At 44.1% G+C, this 21,983-nt stretch overlaps 1 protein-coding gene across 11 annotated transcripts in view; it reads left to right on the top strand.

Annotated features, from left to right (window-relative positions):
* Positions 1 to 21,983, top strand: part of SVIL (supervillin) — a 153,439-nt gene that overhangs the window by 25,685 nt on the left and 105,771 nt on the right. The window lies entirely within an intron of this gene.

Genomic DNA, 21,983 nt, shown 5'->3' with positions numbered 1-21,983 from the left:
TATCATATAAAAAGGTAGCAAATGAAGATTTAGTGCTTAATCCCTTTAAAGTCCCCTCCTGTCACCCAATCAAATCGCATATATGGTCTAATAGCAAAAAAGATGCCATGTACATATTAAAGAGAATATTCTTTCCTCTTCTCAACAGGAAAAGATCCGATAAAAAAAAAAGAATCCATCATCTGCTGATGTAAATGGTGCAGCAGTCATTTCATGGGGGGAATGCAGTGGTTCTAGTTCTGCTAAGTGGCTGTTGACTAAATATATGCCATCAAAACTGAGTGTCAGTTGCTCATCTAATATAGTCAAGTCTATGAATAGATCTCTTGTGTGGAAACCCGTTGGACAACCCAGCTTAAGATAGAAATGCCCGTGGGAGAGGAGGTCAGGCAATATCTCCATTGTTAGCTGGGAGGGTCACGGGAATGGGAGAGAGGGATTTTCCTTTATTACAATATTGTATTTTTTTAGCATAAACCTGAATTTGGCTCAGTGGTCATGGCTGATTATTTGGGAAACTTCTTTCTTTGTTTTGTGTCTTCAGTTTGTCTTTCCACCCACCTTGAGGTTTGGCCTTCTAACCATTTACAGGTAGATCCATGTCACCCCAGCCTTTTGCTGCCGTGTCCTCCCCTCAAGGAGTCTTAGTGGCCAGAACCTGTGGCCAGTAGCTAAGGCCCCTCACCTTTTTCCTTTCCATGGCCTCATCCCTGGTGGGAGGGCAAATTTGGAATCAAACAGCCACAGAGCTGGCAGTGGAAGGAGAAGGGAGCAGTGCTCCCTGCTGGGTGCTCTCTCAGGGCCTTAAATAAATGGGAATTTAGCTGCTTGGGAGTAAAATAATCGCAAAGGCCAAGCAGTTCAGGGGTTGTCAGCTTGGGCTGCCCCCGCTTTCCGGGGGTTGATGCAGGTCCTAGAGCAGCTCTCTGCCCCCTCCAGAGTCTGGCCCCTCCTGGGTCCTCTTTGTGACACCATGGACTGTAGCCTGCCAGGCTCTTCTGTCCATGGGGATTCTCCAGGCAAGAATACTAGAGTGGGTTGCCATGCCCTCCTCCAGGGGGGTCTTCCCAACCCAAGGATCGAACCCAGGTCTCCTGCATTGCAGGCAGATCTTTAGTCTGAGCAACCAGGGAAGCCCAGGAATACTGGAGTGTGTAGCCTATCCCCTCCTCCAGGGGAACTTCCCCACCCAGGAATCGAACTGCAGTCTCCTGCATTGCAGGCGGCTTCTTTACCCCCGGAGCTACCAGGGAAGCCCATGTAAGGGGGTATACATATAACCCCTCTTTTTTGGATTTCCTTCCCGTTAAGGTCACCACAGAGCATTGAGTTCCCTATCCTATACAGTAGGTTCTCATTAGTTATCTGTTTTATACAGAGTAGTGTGGCTCTGTCAGTCCCAATCTCCCATTCATCCCACCCCCAGCCCCCCTCCACTCTTGTGTGCATACATTTATTCTCTATTTCTGCTTTGCAAATAAGTTCTCGATGGCCCTTTTAAAACCTCTGCTTTCCAAGGCTGCTCCCAAGCTTTCGGTCTTACGTATCCCCCTTCTCTCCCTCTTGCTCTTTGCCAGGGAATATCTAGACAGGAATTCCCTAATATCTCTATTAGGAAATTCCCTGGAGACTGAATAGGTAAACACTGGATTTATGGAAACCAAAACTTGGTCTCATGTTTACATCCCCAGCCTTAGCATAGAGGAGGCCTTTGGTTTTCCTGACTCTGGTTTCAGCCCCTGCAGACTTCTGAGAAGCACAGAATGACTGCCCTGTATTCACTGGGGCTCTGAGACACTCAGAAGGAACCCCAAGTTCATAGGAAAAACTTCACATTAGCACCAGGGAGAGGGTGGAAGGATGAGGCTGTTGGGTTAGTTTCTTCAGCTATAACCCATCAACATCTTGGCTGTATATGTGGTTTCACAGGTGAACTAGTTGGGAGGAGGGGGCATCCTCCAGGTTTGCTGTTTCCTGCTGCTTATCTCACATCACCAGTCAACTGGAGAAATTCGAATTTCTGGTAGCCTTGGAAGCTCTGCTGAGACACATAAGTTTTGGGTGACCTGGGGGTGGAACGCCTCCAAAAGGACAGAGACTAATGGCTAAAAGCAAAAGGAAATTGGTGGCACAGATAGACACGCTGCCATTCATCAGCATATACGCAGCCTCTTCCTTGTATGTATAAAGTCCAAGGAGCCCAGGTCGAAACAGAAATGGAAATAACGGGTGTTGGTATTCAGGCGTGGTTTGGCTGACAGCTTCGGCCTCCTTATTTGAAAATGCAGAAGTTGATTTTCTGGAATGCTAAGCATTGTCCCTGCACCTGACCCACTGACTCCCTTTTAAGGACCCAGGACTTGCAATCTATTTGTAGACAGTCGGCAGCTATTTTTGAAGTCAGAACGTCTGGGGGAGTCAGGAAGTGTGCCAAATAGGTTGCTCCAAAGCCTGATGGTGTGTGTTCTCTGATGGCGCCTAGAAGGGCCTGGGGGAGGCGGAGGCAATGAAGTTTCTCACTTGCACAGCCTCCTGGGCTTGAGGCAGCAGCTGAAGATCAGCTCCTTTAACCCAGAAAGCCAATCCTGAGCCTGGCAGGCTCCAGCAGCCTTGGGTTCTATTATTATGTAAATGGACCAACTGTGCAGGCTTTTAAGAGCTTTGGCAAAGGGTAACCCTTTTTCTGCCAAAAGGTAGGCGGTGGCTTTGCTTGCCAGCCCAGGGTTTGTACGGGAACAGTAGGTGACCTACAAGCCAGCCAGCCTGACCACTTGCACATGGCCTTATTAGGCAGACAGGCCAGCCAGGGAGACTGGCACCTGGGGACAGGCTGGCAGAGCGGGTGGCAGTGGGCTTGTGTCCTGTAAGGAGCCCAAACCCTGGAGACGTGGCCTAGAACCGCTCAATTAATTTTGTCGCAGTGATGCCAGAATAGGCATTCTCCTTGGCAGACACACTTTATGGTGGGGTCAGAAAGCAGGAGGTGACTCCCCCAAGGACAGAGGGGCAACAGCTCCTTTTCCTAGGGCTCTGCTTACTGTGTAGCTTGTCCTGTCAAGTCCTGTGGCAGGACTCATTCTACAAAATATGGGCTTAGCCCGGAAATGTTTAATGCTTTCCTTTTGGTTCAGGATGTTCTGGAGAGTCAGAATCTTGATTGCATTTTATAGTCAAGTCTTTCTAGGGGTGAGGTCATGCTTGGGGAACCGTCATGGGGCAGCAAGTCCTAGGGTCAGGGGATCTGGTTTGAGGGCTGTCATGGGTGGGCCTGGGACCAGGCACTCTCATCGCTCCCTGAAAATGCAGGTTCGACTGAACAAGCTCTAAAGTGACCTGTCCGTGTGAATTTCTCTTCCATAAATGGCATTCCTTACATCCGCTTCATTCTCTTCAATAATACAGTCTAATGAGCGTGGGTGGATGGCCACCACAGCTCAGCTTCCAGGGATGTCAAACTTGATTGAATCTTGTAGGCCAAATCCTTCTTCTCTCTCTCTCTCTCTCCCCCTCCTGTGTGTGTGTGTCTGTGTGTGTTTTCCCCCAAACAAGGGAAGATGGTACTTTTCTATAGTGAAATTTGTGTTTAGATGTCACAAATTCTTGAACTTAAGCAGTGGGGGAACCCAAGCTGTGCAGAAGACAGTGAGCAGGGGCAGGGGTAGAGAAGGAGCTGGAATTGGTGATGTGTGGGTTCAAGTTCATGTCTCTGGTCTAAATGGTTTCCTCCTCCTGTCTGTACCTGGTGCAGACACCGGGCAGCCTCCCAAGAAGGCAGGCACTACAGCGGCTGTTCTAGCTGCCCTGTCCCCTCACTCACGTGATTCCTTCCGGAAATCTTGTGGTAGCAAAGCTCCCCGGCTGCCTCTGTGAACAGGGGCGCTCCTCCTGCTGGAGTCAGATAAGGCTCCTCTGTGTGGACTATCACACACAGGGGCAAAGGGCATGTTTGACTTTGTTGTTGCTGTTTAATCACTAAATCGTGTCCAACTCCGCAACCCCATGGACTGTAGCTCACCAGGCTCCTTTGTCCATGAAATTTCCCAGGCAAGAATACAGGAGTTGCCATGCTCTTCTAGGGGATCTTCCCAACCCAGGGCTCAAAGCTCTGTCTCCTGCATTGTCAGGCGGATTCTTTACCACTGAGCCACTAGAGTTGATCTTTAATTGACTGACTTCTGCTTCTCGCTGTTCAGGGAAGGGGTGAATTGACTTTTCCCATCCTGTTAAAGAAATCTTTCTTTCTTTTCCTGTTTAAAGTGTCTGTTTATATATCTGCGAATTGCTTAGCTGATTGGCCTCCCAGGGCATGAACTTTGGCTTTGATATAATCTTAATACATAAACCTCTGACCTCTACAAAAAGGAACCTGTTAGCTTGGTGCCAAGCTGGGATGTTCTAAGGCCCTGGGACTTGAGGCAAAGCTCGTTGGCCAGGGAGAAAATGATTGCATTTCACATTTTAAAGAGAAAAAGATGAACTGTGTCCAGTAGGAGGAGGAACAGAGAAGTCTCTCTTTATGCCTCACAGAGATGTCAGGAGAAGGGAAATGACTTCTTGTTAGAACCTACTCAAGCTCTGAGTTAGACGCCGTAAAAGTTTAGTGCATGTAAATTTCAAGACCATTGCTTGAATCTTTGATGTCCTAGTTATCTTGAATGTGGGAGTTAGAATTCTAGCAGGTGGGCAATTGAGTTTTCCCATCTGATTTTAAAATTTGTGTATATAAAATAAAATCTGTGTATGTAGATTTAATGATAAAAGAGTCTTTGCTTTTGAGAAATAGCCACTGTTTTGGGAAAGTGACAGTGCTGACTTTTTCAAAGGGGAGGAAAGTGACTTATTCACTGACTCTAACGAGTTATATGACTTTAATCGACTTTGTTTGACTATTTTTTAGTCACTTAAATGTGTGATTAGCTATAGTGGAGCAGCAATAAATATTTGACTCCCAAATCAGTATGAATGTAAAAAGACAAAAAGACTCTTTACCATCTGAGTCATCAAAAAGACAAATGGTAAAGTACATTTGTCTGGGACACTGCCATTTACATGCTTATTTACATGTGTTGTCACAGTTGAAATGCTTCAGCTCGTGGCATCGGGTGATTTGAAGGCAAAATGAGGAAGGAGGGGCTGTACGTCTTCTGTTCTAGGGACTGAGCCCTGCAGGAAATTTGTACCATTTGCTTCCGTTTTACTTAGGCTCTTGGTTCATCTTAAGCTCCTGGAATTTTCTCCCATTAGACCCAGGAAGAATGTATCATACCTGGGAAAACGAATACATGTACCTGATGAGAGTAATGGAGGAAGTAGGGAAAATTTCAAGGAGTCAAGGATAACAGGTCGAAAGGACCGTGTGCAAACATCCGCCCTTGGTGTATCAGGTGATCTCCTCTTCCAGACCATGAATGTGTTCACAGGACTGATGCCCTGGTCCCTGACCTCTAGTTGTTGCTCAGTGAATCCTGTGCAAGAACAAGAGATGGGTCCAGCGATGCAGAGAATGTTCTCTAGGAGACAGGAAAGGTTCGGGCCAGCAGGTGGTCAGGGTAAACATTTGACATCTGTCTTTTGTATGTACGGTTCAGGTCACTGGCTAAGCATCTACTGGAAGGGTTCTGCAGGTAATGAAGTGTCAACCTCCATCACAGTCTCAACCCTGGAGTCCCCTGGGACTTACCTCTGTGTCTCCAGCTTCAGGTGGCTGGGACACGAAGACTGACTGGTCACACCTAATGGAGAGCAAGCCCCACCAGTGCTGTGGGCAGCCAGGTAGGGGAGGGATTGAAGTCACCAGGTTCTTTATATGAAAAAGAGGGTAAGTGTAGGTTTTGGCATTTCACTGTCTATGGTTCAACCTCTGAACCTCTGTCCTAGTTCACAGGCTGAAGCCCTAAGAGGCACACAAGCCACATATTAGGAAATGTCAGGTGATTCTCTCTGTTCCTAAGAGAGCATTTGCTCTCTCGACACCTGCAGACCAAGCAGCATGATGCGGTTCAGCTTGGTATCCAGGTGTAACAGGGACCTGACATATCTATTTCTACTTGGCTTCGGTGACGGCTCCTGTGTTTCTTTGCAGCACACGAATCCCACGCCCTGCTGTCTGGGAAGCTCTCCATTGCCCTCCCCCACAACCTCTGAATGGCCTGGTCAGGCCCCTCTCAACTCCTGGATGGGACCCCATTTAAGCTCACCCCTCCTATAAGCAGCGTTCTCATCCCATTTCTCATGCTTTCATCCCCTCTTCCTCCTGCCCCATCCAACCCTATCCTTGTCAGTCTTACCTTCTAGGAGCTTTGCTTCACCAGACTCATCCCTCTGATCTATTTTACTGCTTCTTCCTGGTCTCGCATGGCAAATCGTTCAGACCAATGGTTTTCAAACTTCAGACCATCTCACAATCACCTGGGGTGGGGGCGCTTTCTTTTTTTTTTTTTTAATTTATGTTTGGCTGTGCTGGGTCTTTGCTGCTGCACAAGTTTCTCTCGTAGTTGCAGTGAGCAGGGGCTACTCTCCTGTTGTGGTGCTTGGGCTTCTCATTGCAGTCGCTTCTCTTCTTGCAAAGCATGGGCTCTAGGGCGCGCAGGCTTCAGTGGCTTCAGAAGTTTCCGCTCCCGCACTCTAGAACACAGGCTCAGTAGTTGCGGCACACGGGCTTAGTTGCTCCGTGGCATGTGGGATCTTTCTGGATCAGGGATCAAACCCTGTCCCCTGCATTGGCAGGCAGATTCTTTACCACGGAGCTAAGGAAGCCCAGGCACTTTCATTTTTAACAAGCACCATGGGGCACCCATGCTTAATATCAGATAGGAAACTGACTCAGAAAGGTAAGCGTATCCTTAGTCATTTCTGTAAGCAGAACAGAATATGTCTTTGACTTCTTTGTCATAACCTTCCTTCACCACTCAGTGGGGGGCAGGATCTGCTTTCTGGGTGACTCTTGTATAAGCAGAGCCCACCACGAACAGTCAAGCATCACTGACATGCCTCCTCCCCCCAGTCAACCGGCAACTGTGTTGGGAACCTGTTTTGAGACGGTACATAAGGTCTCTTGGGTATCAGGTAACATGACCTTAGGGACACACGAGAGGTGTGGGGAATGGCAGGTTGCTACACTTTTCTTGGGTTTTCATGATGGAGTATCATTGTGGAGGGGGCCATGGTGGTTGTTTTCATTAAGATGCCCTTCTGAGGACAAGGGAGCCCAGAAATTGTTTTACTCAGAGCTCTTTTCTTCAAATCTCCTCAGTATAACTCTGAGTTAGGATCTATCAGGTGTCAACACTGATTTTACCTGTTTACTTGTCTGCCATTTGGATTTTAGACTCTTAAAAAAATTCTCCGACCTGATGATTTAGTATTTCCTAATTTTCTGTTTGTATGAAAACTGTACCGTGAGTGTTGAGTGATTGGCATTCTCTGACCTTCCTGGATCACTGTACTTGTGTCAGGCCCCCTTCCCTTGGACAGGGGGTCCCCCTTAGGGGAGAGTTGGGTTCCTGCAGCTCTAAAGAAAGAGTGTCTGCAACTCATGATGATCTAAGAGACAGATTGCGATCTTATACAATGAACACCTAAGTGTCTGTCTATCTGTCACATCACTGCTTAAGGGCCCTTTGTGAGTAGGTGCCCTGACAGATCAGAAGCATCCTTGGTATCTCCCTAACCCGAGTCAACATCTGTCTTTGGTCCTCTGCCCTCAGGGGAGCCATGCCCCGGACGCCCTACACCTGCCTACATTTTGTGTCTGTCCGTGCTTTACCTACAGTGTACATTTTTTTAATTGTAGTAAAATATATATAAATTTTAACACTTTTAACTGTTTTTAAGAGCACAGTTCAGTGGCGTTAAGTACATTTCACATTGTCATATAGACATCACCACCATCCACTTCCAGGGCTTTTTCATTCCCCAACTGGATCTGTTCCATTAAATACCAGCTCCCTGAGTCGCCTACCCCTAGCTCCTGGTAACCACTCTCTACTCTCTGTCTCTATGAAAATGACTCTTCTGCTCACCTCTTCTCTATGAAATCTTACAAGTTTTGTCCTTTTATGACTGTCTTGTTTCATTGAACATAAGGTCTTTGAAGTTCATCTATGGACATGTTCATAGCATGTGTCAAAATTCCATTTTTCAAGGCTGAATAATATTCCACTGTATGTATCTTTCAGTGTATATCTTAAACATGAAGCTCACCTTTATTTTTTTCTTCCTCTGAGAAACTGTTGACTATCCTCTCTTCCTCTAAGCTGTCTGGATTGTTTTGCCCAATATTCATTAGCAATAGATTCAAAATCAGCAAGAAATTCAAATGATTAAACTCTCACAACAAATGTTAACATTCCTTGTTCAAACATTTAATATAAAGTATTAGTAAGTCGTTTGAGTGATCAAAATAAGCCTTTTCATTATTATTATTATTATTATTTTTTGGCCACATGGTGTGGCAAGTGGGATCCCTAATCAGGGATACAACCTATGTCCCCTGCATTGGAAGCATGAAGTCGTAACCACTGGAAGTCCCATAAAAAAATGAATTCTTGAATATAGCAAGACTGACATGTTTCTTTCTACACATCTGATAAAGAAATATCTGTGAGTCATAATATTTCTTATTTTTGAAAGTACTTTTAAGCCTTTTCATCTCTGCCTGCACGGCCTGTTTTAAAGTATTTTACATAATCACACAATGCCAGATTTTATATGCAGACTTGCCCTAAATATTACCACTAACTAAAAATCACCAAGTGTTTCACAGTGCCAGTAAAATGAGGAACCTGGAACGTACAAATAACCAGTATGCAATAAAAGGAAACAAAACGGTCAGGATGGCTTCCCAGATGAAGGGATTGCCCCTTGGATGGGGATTCTGCCCCCAAATTAAGAGTCTGAACACACAAATAAAACCCACCAAAGAAAATGGGAATACCATTTACAGCTGCTGCTAGCATACAAAACACTCCTTTTGTAGGCTATAAAAATATATCCTGTACTTTGGAATGTCAGCCCAGCCATCAACTATGGTAGCTTATGGTAGATTTCATTAAAACCATTCTGTGGCACTTTGTAATTTTAGAAATGCACTAATAACTCACTATAGTATGTGTCCCAACAGTTGTTAGTCGTCATTTCACACTGCCCTGTACTGCCTTGAATTTCAGCTCATTTTCTTGTCCTCCCGGGCTGCCCCAGTTGCTGTTCACACAGTAGGGAATTCAGGATGACATCATACAGTGGCGCGCCTGGTATCTGCATCTCTCTTCAGCACGTAGATGCCCACCCCACACACAGTAATTAACACACTCCCTTATTCAGAGTGCCTCCACATCATTTTCTCACTGAGTCACATCCCTACCTCCTATTTCTCTCCTGATTTTGTTTTAGGTGTGAATGGCTGTTTTTGCCTCTGGAGATGCGTTTTAAGGGGTCAGTCTAGGTTTGAGTGTTTCTTCCCAGACCACACCGTATCTCTGTCTTCTCACCTGCAGATGGGGATACCAGTAGTAGCATCTCCTGGAGCAGAAATGTTAACTCTACGAGAGTTAATGCCCACAGAGCACTTAGCATGGCACCCACCCCACTGTGCTGTCAGCAAGGGTCCAGGTCTAACTGGCTTCTTTCCATTATCACACCAGGTATGGTAGGAAATGGCTAGTTGCCAGTTGGGGTATTTGACTCTCTTTCGTTGGCTTTGTTTCCATTTCCTCCACCCAAAGGACAGCTGCCCCTCATCCTGCAGGGATGCATGAATGGCATCAGCCAGAACCACCCACAGGACCACTGGCTCCTCAGTCTAGCCCCGGTATAACCCTGAGCCCCAGCCGTGATCAGGCCGCACACTCCCTGAGGGTTTATCAGCTTGATCCTTTCTCATCTGATGCCTCATCATTTGACCTTGGCAGTGTAGAAGATGATACTTCTTACCTGGACGCTTGGCAATAATGTCCACAGCTGTACGACAAAATTCGTCTCCCTGGTTTGTCCCATTGCACATTGTCCCTGGAGAATCTTTGAACTTTTTCTTCCTGTTTCTCCCCACACACACACATTCATGCTCCCTGTCATTGCCTCACATTAGGAAAGACAAGGTGACTTTAGAAGGAGTCTCAAAGGGGGGAGTGGTCCAGCCATCCCCAACCTTTTTGGCACCAGGGACCAGTTTCACAAAAGACAGTTTTCCCACAGACCTGGCGGGGCGGGGTGGGGGGAATGGTTTGGGGATAATTCAAGTGCATTACATTTATTGTGCACTTGATTTCTATTACATCAGCTGTACCTCAGATCATCAGGCATAGATCCTGGAGGCTAGGGAACTCCTTTTCTAAGCCACCTAGTTAAGAACTGAAGTTGGCCGGGAATGGGACTAAATCCAAGGCTGGGCATGAACCGTAGTGATTCCATTGCTTGTCTGCTTTCTTGCTTCATTCATTCATTCAACCTCTCATTCATGCATTCACCTGATATTCACAGGTCCTTGTTTTAAGCTAGGGATGTGCCTAGAAGTATCCAGGTGTTCTCCCTCAAGTTTACATAGTCCTTTAGCCAGGAGACAATGATAGTTTTCAAGCAAGAAAAGTTTAATTGGCAGAAGTCAAGTCCCAAGGGAGATGGAATTAATAAGGGGCTTTCACGGGTGGATTCAGTGCTGGTTGCGGTAGTGGGGTGGGGAATAGGGGTTTGATCCAGACATTTCCTCAGTGGTCAGGGCCCACCTGGAGTCAAGTTTGAGAACGCCTCAAGTATTGCATGTTATTGAGGACGTTGGCGAATCTCTGTGTCAGCTCTCCTATTTATAGCCAAGAAACAAATAGAGTAGGCTTAAAAGAAATGGGCAATTTGACCTTGTGCACGGGCCCATAGGCACACTTTCAATCATGATTTGTTCCTGAAATTTTAGGCCAATTCTAAGCCTTGGGATTTCAGAAGGACCTATTACCTTTGTCTTTTTTCTTAGTGATTTTTAAATTCTTTTTATTTTTTAATTGGCGTATAGTTGCTTTGCAATGTTGTCTTAGCTTCTGCTATACAACGAAGTGAATCAACCACATTTATATATATACATCCCCTCCCACTTGAGCCTCCCACCTGCCCCCTCCCACCCCTCTAGGTCATCACAGAGCCCCAAGCAGCAGCTTCCCACTAGCATCTGTTGTACACATAGTAGTGTAATATGACAATGCTACTCTCTCATTTCGTCCCACCCTCTCCTTCCCCCACTGTGTCTACAAGTGTGTTCTCTCCGTCTGTGTGTCTATTCCTGCCCTGCAATAGGTTCATCAGTACCATTTTTCTAGATTCCATACTATATGCATAAATACATGATATTTGTTTTTCTTATTACCTTCATCTTTATTTGTACATAATTGTTTTGGTAATTATAGAAGTCATTCATGCTTATTGTGGAAACTTTGGAAATGAGGGGAGAATATGGAGAGACTTACCTATGAGTTGGGAAATAATGTTTGAGGCTCTGTATTGCCTTTCTGATAAGGTGTATGTGTGTGTGTGTCTAACATAATATATCATGAAAAATTTTCAGATCACCAGTGGAGTTTCAAACATGGTTTTCTTGTAATCTGTTTACCTGTTCTTCTCCATGTCCCTCTGTGTGGGCTGGTTCAAGTTTTGTACATTTGTAAACACAACTGTGGTAAACGTCCTTGTACTTGTTCACTGTAATTTCATTAAGTACTTCTCCAGAAGTAGAGTTCCTGAGTCATTGTTTTATACACTCTCCAAAGCCACTGATAATATCCTTACCTTGTGCCTCTGCTGTGAGTTAAGGGCCTTGGGAAGGGGGAGGAGGAATCAGAGTAATCAGTTGCTTACTTTCTCTGTGACACTCACCCCCACCAGGCACTCTGACTTCTGTCTTTGCCTTGGGTCTCAGCCATGCCCTAATTGCTGATGTCTGGAGTCAGCCCTGGTCTTGAGGAACGTCTGTAGCACCAAAACCAGACCAGGAAATCATATGAGATAAGCAACCAGCAGCTGGCTTGCTCCCCTCCTTGGGGTCAGATTGGTGTTTTTTGCCAATTAAGGCAACATGGGCTGTCAGGCTGGAAGACACTATGACCTTAATCCAGGATGAGTCTAGGGCAGTGGCCCCCGTCGTTCTGTGCCCAGGCTGACGTGGGAGCTGTCCTGGGAAGAGTAGGAGGAAGTGGATTTCCAGTCTGGGACTGCCACACCATAAGCTGTGTGATCCTGAGAGAGTTGTCCAACATTTTGCAAAAAGAAAGGCAGGTGTCGGAGTGTAATTGGTGCAGCCACTATGAAGAACAGTATGGAGACTCCTCAGAAAACTAAAAATAGAGCTACTATATGATCCTGCCTTCCCACTCCTGCATATACACCCAGACAAAACTATAATCCAAAAAGATGCACGCACCCCCATGTTCATAACAGCGCTATTCACAACAGCCAAGATATGGAAACGACCTTATGTCCACCAACAGATGAATGGATAAAGAAGAGATGAGATATATACACACACACACATGTATGATGGAATATTAACTCAGCCATAAGAAAGAATGAAATAATGCCATTTGCAGCAACATGGCTGGACCTAGAGATTATCATACCGAGTGAAGTAATTCAAAAACAGAAAGACAAATGCCATATGATATCACTTATAGGTAGAATCTAAACTATGGCAGAAATGAACTTATCTATGAAACAGACAGGCTTGCAGACATAGAGAACAGACTTGTGGTTATCACGTGGTGGGGAAGAAAGGATTGGGAGTTGGGGTTAGCAGATGCAAATCATTACATATAGGATGGATGAACAACAACGTTCTGCATGGAACTATATTCAACATCCTGTAATAAACCATAGTGGAAAAGAATATGAAAGTGAATATATATATATACACACATCAGTTCAGTTCAATCACTCAGTCATGTCTGACTCTTCGTGGCCCCATGGCCACATACCAGGGCCACATACCTGCAGCATACCAGGCCTCCCTGTCCATCACCAACTCCTGGGGCTTGCTCAAACTCATGTCCATTGAGTCAGTGATGCCATCCAATCATCTCATCATCAGTCAGCCCCTTCTCCTCCTGCCTTCAATCTTTCCCAGCATCAGGGTCTTTTCCAATGAGTCAGTTCTTCACATCACGTGGCCAAAGTATTGGAGTTTCAGCTTCATTCATCAGTCCTTCCAATGAATATTCAGGACTAATTTCCTTTAGGATCAAATGGTTTGATCTCCTTGCAGTCCAAGGGACTCTCGAGTCTTTTCAACAGCACAGTTCAAAAGCGTCAATTCTTTAGCACTGAGCTTCCTTTATAGTCCAACTCTCATATCCATACTTGACTACTGGAAAAACCATAGCTTTGACTAGATGTACCTTTGTTGGCGAAGTAATGTCTCTGCTTTTTAATATGCTGTCTAGGTTGACCCTAGCTTTTCTTCCAAGGAGCAAGTGTCTTTTAATTTCATGGTTGCAGTCAGCATCTGCAGTGACTTTGAAGCCCAAGAAAATAAAGTTTCTCACTGTTTCCATTGTTTCTCCAGCTATTTACCATGTGGTGATGGGACCAGATGCCATGATCTTAGTTTTCTGAATGTTGAGTTTTAAGCCAACTTTTTCACTCTCCTCTTTCACTTTCATCAAGAGGCTCTTTAGTTCTTTTTCACTTTCTGCCATAAGGGTGGTATCATCTACATATCTCAGGTTACTGATATTTTTCCCAGCAATCTTGATTCCAGTTTGTGCTTCATCCAGCCCGGCATTTTGCATGATGTACTCTGCATATACGTTAAATAAGCAGGGATACAATATATAGCCTTGACATACTATTTCCCAATTTGGAACCAGTCTATTGTTCCATGTCTGGTTCTAACTGTTGCTTCTTGACCTGCATACAGATTTCTCAGGAGGCAGGTAAGGTGGTCTGGTATTCCTATCTGTTGAATTTTCCACAATCTGTTGTGATCCACACAGTCCAAGGCTTTGGTGAAGTCAATAAAGCAGAAGTCGATGTTTTTCTGGAACTCTCTTGCTTTTTCAATGATCTAATGGATGTTGGAAATTTGATCTCTGGTTCCTCTGCCTTTTAAATCCAACTTGAACATCTGGAAGTTCTTGGTTCATGAAGCCTGGCTTGGAGAATTCTGAGCATTACTTTATGAGCGTGTGAGATGAGTGCAATTGTGCGGTAGTTTGAGCATTCTTTGGCATTGCCTTTCTTTGGGATTGGAATGAAAACTGACCTTTCCCAGTCCACTGGCCACTGCTGAGTTTCCCAAATTTGCTGGTATATTGAGTGCAACACTTTAACAGCATCATCTTTTAGGATTTGAAAGAGTTCAACTGGAATTCCATCACCTCCACTAGCTTTGTTCGTAGTGATGCTTCCTAAGGCCCACTTGACTTCACATTCCAGGATGTCTGGCTCTAGGTGAGTGATCACACCATCGTCATTATCTGGGTTGTGAAGATCTTTTTTTGTATAGCTCTTCTGTGTATTCTTCCCACCTCTTCTTAATATCTTCTGCTTCTGTTAGGTCCATACCATTTCTGTCCTTTATTGAGCCCATCTTTGCATGAAATGTTCCCTTGGTATCTCTAATTTTCTTGAAGAGATCTCTAGTCTTTCCCATTCTATTGTTTTCCTCTATTTCTTTGCACTGATCACTGAGGAAGGCTTTCTTATCCCTCCTTGCTATTCTTTGGAACTCTGCATTCAAACGGGCATATCTTCCCTTTTCTCCTTTGCCTTTCACTTCTCTTGTATTAACAGCTATTTATAAGGCCTTCTCAGACAACCATTTTGCCTTTTTTCATTTCTTTTCCTTGGGGATGGTCTTGATCCCTGCCTCCTGTACAATGTCATGAACCTCCGTCCATAGTTCTTCAGGCACTCTGTCAGATCTAATCCCTTGAATCTGTTTGTCACTTCCACTGTATAGTCCTAAGGGATTTAATTTATGTCTGATTATTGGAAAGTAAATGAAAAAGAAACATGGCTATTTTCTATTGATATAAAATGTAGATTTCTTTGTAGTCTTGTTTTTCAAAATACTTTTTAAAAAACATCTTGGCACTCTTCCCACTTCAGTTCTTTCTTTTCTATATTATTTATTTATCTGGTTGTATTGGGTCTTAGTTGTGGCATGTGGGATCTTTGTAGCATTGCATGAATCTTTCCTTGTGGTGTGCAGTTTCGGTAGTCGTGACACATGGGCTTAGGCTTGTGGGATCTTAGTTCTCCGACTGTGGATCAAACCCTTGTCCCCTGCTTTGCAGGGCAAATTCTTAACCACTGGACTACCATGGAAGTTCCCTTCATAGTCTTTTTTTTTTTTTTTTTTTGGTTTCATGTGAATGGGGTATTTAAATAGGAGGTTAAATCAAATGTGAATGGGATGGATGGGGTACTTAAATAGTAGGTTAAATTGCATATCCATAGTTTAATAGACTTCTGTCTTTTTTTTTTCTTTTCCAGCTATGAAGCCCTATTTAAATTTGTTTGCTTTGTTTCATAATTGTTGGGTGAGGCAAGTCATTGTAGGAAGATCCATGACCAACTTAAAGAGGATAGCCACATTCTTTATTTTTGGCCACACAGTGTGGCTTGTAGGATCTTAGTTCCCTAACCATGGAGCAAACCCAGATTTCATCGCAGTGAAAGCTTAAGTTCTAACCACTGAACCACCAGGGAGTTCGCTCCAAATTCTTTTTATTCTGGGAATTCCCTGGCAGTTTAGTCCTTAGGACTACATGTTCTTACTACAGTAGGCCCTGGTTTGATGCCTGGTGGGGAAATTAAGATTCCAGAAGCCAAGAGGCACAGCCCCCTGTCCCCAAATTCTTTTTATTCTATACTGGAATTGTATTTTAAGATTTTTAACTAAGATTATCCCATCATGATAATTCAAAAGAAGCATTGAGAGTCCCTTAGGATGAGGATTCTGTAAGAAGAATAGTTTTCAGGAATGTAAATATTATGTTTTAGAAACTAAATTTTTACAGAGGATTATTTATAAACACAAACTGTATTCCATACTATCTAATTAATCACTTTCAGAATCAGTTGCTTCTACAATTTCCTCCACTTCCTCTTTTTCCAGCAGCTCCTCTGCCTTCTGGTTCCTTATTAGCCATGGCCTAACAGTGAAGTTTCCACTACAGCTTTTCAGAGCAATTCTGTTGTTTTCTGCTGAGTTTTTTTAACCTGCTCTATTTGCTATTTGATCGTGACTTTGAGAGTTGAAGAAATGAGCAGGACAGTGAAAATGACAACTGTCACCACAGCCCCGTGGACAGCCCATGTGCCTTCTGTGGCTGCGCCCTGGTGGATTCGCCGTATAAGTCTTCCTTGTCAAGTTATGTTTGTAGTTTAGAAACCACTTAAGTCAGTCTGGTTTGAAAGCAGGATGTAAAATCAATGCAAATCATTTCAGAATGGCATGCGAACATGCATAGTTGCTCAGTCATGTCCAACTCTTTGTGACCCTATGGACTGTAGTCCACCAGGCTCCTCTGTCCATGGGATTCTCCAGGCAAGAATACTGGAGTGGGTTGCCATGCACTCCTCCAGGGGATCTTCCCAACCCAGGGATCCAACTCATGTCTCCTGTGTCTCCTGCATTGGCAGGTGGATTCTTTACCACTGAGCCATCTGGGAAACTCCTTTAGAATGGCATCTCTAGCCTTTAGAAAAAGAGTATTCCATTCTTTCCCATGACCATTCAGCAAACCATCGTGGGCAGGCCTTCTATACAGCAAACAAATATTTGGTACCAAATAGAAGCTTCAATACCTTGGCCACCTGATGCGAAGAAAAGACCCTGATGCTGGGAAAGATTGAGGGCAGGAGGAGAAGGGGGCAACAGAGGATGAGATGGTTGGATGGCATTGTTGGCTCGATGGACATGAGTTTGAACAAGCTCTGGAAGATGGTGAAGGACAGGGAAGCCTGGCGTGCTGCAGTCCATGGGGTCACAAAGAGTTGATACGACTGAGTATCAACGATACAGCAACAGCAACTAAACAGACAAAGATGGACAGACTCAGGGGTCACTGCCTCCCTGAGGGGTGAAGGGGAGCAAATCATGATCTCGAGCCTACCATCCTGGGATCCTACGGCTCCATCACTAACCAAGTGTGTACCCAGAGCAAGTTACTTCTCTAGCCCTCTTTTTCCTCCTTATCTTATAAAGGAGATGATTTTACCTATCAAATTGTCAGTCTCTATTGCAGATTTTTCTTGGAGTTGCATTACCTTACTTGACCCCACCAGCTACAGATTGTAGTTAAAAATAAACAGCAGACTCCAGGGTTCTGTGTTCTGCCTATAAGGAGCTTAGAAGTTACCACTTCATCCCAGCAAGTGAAAAAGTGAACAGACTGAGAAATCAGTCATTCTTCTTGGGTCCACAAAGAGGGGAGGGATAAACCGCCACCCCTAAGATCGTAGACACAGGCCAATGCAGGGAGACATGTCTTAAGGAAGCAGAGACAAAGCAATAGAGCAGAGATAATCTCTTCAACCAGTGGTGTTGGGACAACTGGACATCCTCATGTGAAAATAAAAAAAGAATCTAGACACAGACTTTATACCCAGCATAAAAATTAATTCAAAATGGATCATAAACATAAATGTAAAACACAAAACTATAAAACTCCCAGAAGATTACATAGAAAACCTTGGTGACCTTGCGTATGTGATGCATTGTTAGATACAGCACCAAAGACACATTCCATGAAATGAACAGTTGACATGCTCAGTTTATTTCAGTCGCTCAGTCATGTCCGACTCTTTGCGACCTCATGGACTGCAGCACTCCAGGCCTCCCTGTCCATCGCCAACTCCTGGAGTTTATCAAACTCGGGGCCATTGAGTCAGTGATGCCATCCAACCATCTCATCCTCCGACCCCTTCTCCTCCTGCCTTCAATCTTTTCCAGCATCAGGGTCTTTTCCAATGAGTCAGTTCTTCGCATTAGGGGGACAAAGTATTGGAGTTTCAGCTTCAGCATCAGTCCTTCCAATGAATATTCAGGACTGATTTCCTTTAGGATCGACTGGTTGGATCTCCTTGCAGTCCAAGGGACTCTCAAGAGTCTCCTCCAACACCACAGTTCAAAAGCATCAATTCTTCAGCGCTTAGCTTTCTTTATAGTCCAACTCTCACATCCATACACGAGTACTGGAAAAATCATAGCCTTGACTAGACAGACTTTTGTTGGCAAAGTAATGTCTCTGCTTTTTAATATGCTATCTAGGTTGGTCATAATTTTGGTCAACTTTAGTTAACATGCTAAACTTCATTAAAATGAAGCACTTGGTTCTGTGAAAGACAACATCCAGAGAGCTAGAAAAACCACCCACTGGTATAAAGTATCTGCAAAAGACATATCTGATCAAGGACTGTTACCTAAAATATACCAAAAACTTTTAAAACTCGACAGAAAACAAACAACTGAATCAAATTTGGGCCAAAGACCTGAACAGACACCTTACCAAGGGAGAGATACAGATGGCCAATAGGCACGTGAAAATATCCTCCCATCATATGTCATCAGACAAATGGAAATTAAAACAAGATGCCACCTATCAGAATGGCCAAAATCCAGAGTCCAGACACCACCCAGTGCTGAACTTGCAGTCACTGCTGGTGGGAATGAAAAATGGTCCAGCCGCTTTGGAAGACAGTTTGGCAGTTTCTTACAAAGCTAATCATAGTCTTTACCATATAGCCTAGCAATCACATTCTTTGGTATTTACTCAAAGGAGCTGAAAATGTATAGTCTGCACAAAAACCTACAACGAATGTTTAGAGCAGCTTTATTCCTAATTGCCAAGACTTGGAAGCAACCAAGATGTCTTGCAATAACTGGATGGTTACATAAATTGTGCTATATCCAGACAATAGAATATTATTAGGCACTAAAAATAAATGAGCTATCAAGCCATGAAAAGACATGGAGCATCCATAAATGCATGTGCATGCTAAGTCACTTCAGTTGTGTCTGACTCTGTGCGACCCCATGGACTGTAACCCACCAGGCTCTTGTGTCCATGGGATTCTCCAGGCAAGAACACTGGAGTAGGTTGTCATGCCCTCTTCCAGGGGATGCTCCTGACCCAGGGACGGAACCCGCATCTCTTATGTCTTTTGCATTGACAGACAGGTTCTTTACCACTAGCGCCCCCTGGGAAGCCCCCTTAAATGCATACTGTGTACTAAGCAAAAGAAGCCAATCTGAAAAGACTCCATACTGCATGATTCCAACTATATGACATTCTGGAAAAGTCAAAACTACGAAAACATAAAAACATCAGCAGTTGCCGTGGGGGGGGAGAGGGGAGGGAGATAAACAAGCTGAGCACAGAGGCTTTTGAGGGCAAAAGTACTCTGTATGATAATAGAATGATGGATACATGTCGTGGTATATTCAAAACCACAGAATGGACAGTACCAAGCGTGAACTCAGAGGGTAAACGCTGGTGGTTATGATGAATCATAGGTTCAATCATAGGTTCATCCTTGGTAACAAATGTAGCATCTGGTGGGGGATGTTGATGGTGGGGGCAGTTGATGACATGGGAGGCTGTGTATGGGTGGGGGCAGGGAGTACACGAGAACTCTGTCAGTTCAGTTCAGTTCAGTTCGGTTGCTCAGTCATGTCTGACTCTTTGCATCCCCACGAACTGCAGCACGCCAGGCCTCCCTGTCCATCACCAACTCCCGTAGCTTACTCAAACTCGTGTCCATTGAGTCGGTGATGCCATCCAACCATCTCATCCTCTGTTGTCCCCTTCTCCTCCTGCCCCCAATCCCTGCCAGCATCAGGGTCTTTTCCAGTGAGTCAACTCTTCACATGAGGTGGCCAAAGTATTGGAGTTTCAGCTTAAGCATCAGTCCTTCCAATGAACATCCAGGACTGATCTCCTTTTGGATGGACTGGTTGGACCTCCTTGCAATCCAGGGACTCTCAGGAGTCTTCTCCAACACCACAGTTCAAAAGCTGAACTCTCTGTACCTTCTCTCAGTTTTGTAGTAAACCTAAACTTGTTGGAAAAAATGTCTTTAAAAAAGTAAGATAAACAGAGTGAGTAGAAAAAGTAGTATTATACTTATGAGCTTCTGTCTCAAATTAAAATTTTTGAACCTCTAGTAATATCTGCCTTTTCTTTTCCCACAATTTCACTCATATGTTGTTCATCAATCTCAACTCTTAACTCGGGGGTTTTGGCTCCCTGTTCGATCAAGTGTTTCATTGAACTTAGCCAAAGCCAGACTCGGAGCAGCCTGGGAATAGTTCAGAGGCTCTCCTTCATCCCAGTACACGGAGCATCTCTGGATGGTTTTGGTTTTGCTTGTAAGCTTTTAGGGCAGGGAGGAGCTGTCCTGCCTCTCCTGTTGGTGGTTAGGTTTACAGCATTGTCTCCTTAGCCGACGCAGGAGCTGTGGTTCGGCCATGGCTCGGAAGTGTAACCTCATAAATGTCCCATCACTGGAATCCAGTCTATTTCAGCATCCACAGGCCTAATTTCTTCTTGTAATCTGATTACGGGGTCTGAGCTCTTCCAGCCTGCAGTGTCTTGCTTTGCGTTTACTCTACTCTCAAGGACACCAGTGCCTGACTGCCTTGCGCTGTGAAAATCTCAACCCAGTTTTGCTCAGACAGACTGCAGGCCGTGGCTGCTTGAGAATTAGCTGTAGAGCAGGCTCTGTCCCTGAACTTGATGTGTGCAGCCATGTTCGGAAGCCCAGGGATTCCCAGCTACCTGGGCACTTTCAAGTTCTCTGAGGAACAAGGTAAGGCGGGAGAAATGGAAAATGCCCTCAAGTGTCTTTTTAATAGCATCATGAATGCCTTGCATCTTCCATTTTACCTTGGATGCCCCATTATACTGTTCTGTGGTTTTCTCAAAGGATGCTTTAAATATCTCATTGACTTTATAAATTAGCTTATCTTGGGATCGCTGAGAAAGGTGGCTTTTTTTTTCTGTTGTACGTTAAAGAAGTTGCTAAACCACTAAAGCCTTTTTGAAGGAAACATTGCAGATTACATTGGAATGCTCAAAGTTTGGATTAAGTTCTGGATGTGCTGTACTTTAACTGAAATATTTTTCTTAACCAAATGTTATATCTACTAAATTTTTTCCAGTAGGCAGTGGTGTGTGTTTGCCTTTTTATGAAATCTTCATGGGAGGCTGTTTGGAACAAAAATTTGTCTTCTTAGTGGCTTCCTTTTGAGCCCAGAGGAAAAGAAGTACTTTCAATTTAACCACTGAAGTGGCATCTCAGATTAGGTTCACAGATTGAACTAAAAAGAAATCTTTAGGTTATCTTGAATATCACATTGGAAATTTGGCCATTGTCTATGAAAGTATTTTCCAGTCCAAATGTACGATTGGGAAGAGATTTGAACAACTGAGGTGTCAGATTCAGGAATTTGCTTCTGCAATATTTGATAGCTTTTTGAACCAAGTTCTCTTTTTCTAAGCACATAACAAGGATATTTGTGTAATTAGCCAAAAAGCGTAGATGTTTAATTGGCATTATACCTTTGTATTGTATTCCTCTAGTTGGTCCGAATTCCCAAATTCCAGAATTCGGAATGTATTTGATAGGTAATGACATGTCAGCATCTGGTATATCTTGTACCTCCTTTTCCTCAAGCTTCTGCCCCTAAATATTAAGCAGTAAGAGGTTCTTCCATAAGGGAAGAAATTTCTGTAAGTGGTCTAATTGTGGTTTTCTGGGTGGACAAATGGTTGCTATGCCAAAAGCTGTAAAACAGATTACTTACCCAAAGCCAGTTATAAATTTGCCTGTGCCTGGTTTTCATTAACCAGTTCAGTCGGATGTGTGTTTTTGGTGGATGCAACTGTTACCAGCTGTCTTTATGTAATATATGTCTTGTCTTCAAAAATAAATAAGTGGCAAATTTGATGTGTCATTATCATTTAGATTTTAATGAAGGCAATAAAAACACAGCTGAAGTG

Source organism: Odocoileus virginianus, chromosome 9, assembly GCF_023699985.2.
Source record: "Odocoileus virginianus isolate 20LAN1187 ecotype Illinois chromosome 9, Ovbor_1.2, whole genome shotgun sequence".
NCBI lineage: Eukaryota > Metazoa > Chordata > Mammalia > Artiodactyla > Cervidae > Odocoileus > Odocoileus virginianus.
This window is presented reverse-complemented; position numbering and strand designations above follow the sequence as displayed.